Source organism: Myotis brandtii, unplaced genomic scaffold, assembly GCF_000412655.1.
Source record: "Myotis brandtii unplaced genomic scaffold, ASM41265v1 scaffold15929, whole genome shotgun sequence".
NCBI lineage: Eukaryota > Metazoa > Chordata > Mammalia > Chiroptera > Vespertilionidae > Myotis > Myotis brandtii.
This window is the reverse complement of record NW_005355807.1, coordinates 637-907: the sequence shown is the minus strand read 5'-3', so window position 1 is coordinate 907 and position 271 is coordinate 637. Positions and strand designations below refer to the sequence as shown.

The following is a 271-nucleotide window of genomic DNA, read 5'->3' as shown; positions in this document are numbered from 1 at the left end:
ACTGCTGGGACACCTTCGTGGACAACCAGGGCCAGCCATTCAGGCCCTGGCCTCACCTGGTAGAACACATTGGATCGGAATCTCAGGAGCTGAAGGACATTCTCAGGGTGAGGTTCCTCCCTCCTGCTCCCCCCTCCCCTTCTCTCACTGGGCCTGTCTCTGCCTCTGGGTCTCCTGATCCCTCCTGGGCCCCAGCTCCATCCCTCCCCTCAGGACTCACAGTCCCTCTGCTTTCTCCCCTCCTGCGCCCCTTTTCCTCCCCCCCCCTTTG

At 62.4% G+C, this 271-nt stretch overlaps 1 long non-coding RNA gene across 1 annotated transcript in view; it reads left to right on the top strand.

Annotated features, from left to right (window-relative positions):
• Positions 1-6: 6 nt before the first annotated feature.
• The window catches only part of LOC106725383, a 744-nt gene continuing 479 nt past the window's right edge, over positions 7-271 (top strand). Inside the window, exon 1 of the long non-coding RNA XR_001361271.1 lies at positions 7-107. This is a non-coding gene — a long non-coding RNA (uncharacterized LOC106725383). The remainder of the gene's footprint in view (positions 108-271) is intronic.